Genomic DNA, 453 nt, shown 5'->3' on the forward strand with positions numbered 1-453 from the left:
GGGTTTCAAGCAATTCCTTCCCGTGGAAAGAACTGCTCTGATACCAAAAGCTGTGACACCCGTAACCCGTCTCCCGCTCACGAGTTGTGCCACATGGACGCTCAACCATATAATAAAATAGCGGGAATTTAAAAACATTTTATTTTATTACACACGCAGCGCAAAAACCAGTATTTGTTTACAAACCCACGTACAGTAGTATACACACCAACATAAAGACGGTAACTATAATATAATACAAAGTCAAGTCACCGCCCGTGCGAACCAACATAAGTCCAAAGAAAGAAAAGTACATGATCCCGATAAACTCCTCACGCGTCACCAGTACCCTCGTCCTGCTGCTGCCAATACTGCTCCGTGCCTGAAACATTGCATAACAACGTCCATAAGCTACGTGCTTAGTGAGTACTTCGGGTTAGACCCGAAGATCATACTCAAATTGCAAATGGCCAA

The 453-nt window shown here is 43.9% G+C and overlaps 1 protein-coding gene across 1 annotated transcript in view; it reads left to right on the forward strand.

Moving 5' to 3' along the window:
• LOC104812474 (auxin-induced protein 22C) overlaps positions 1-453 on the forward strand; it is a 2,705-nt gene that overhangs the window by 989 nt on the left and 1,263 nt on the right. The window lies entirely within an intron of this gene.

This window comes from Tarenaya hassleriana, unplaced genomic scaffold (assembly GCF_000463585.1).
Source record: "Tarenaya hassleriana unplaced genomic scaffold, ASM46358v1 Cleome2, whole genome shotgun sequence".
Lineage (NCBI taxonomy): Eukaryota > Viridiplantae > Streptophyta > Magnoliopsida > Brassicales > Cleomaceae > Tarenaya > Tarenaya hassleriana.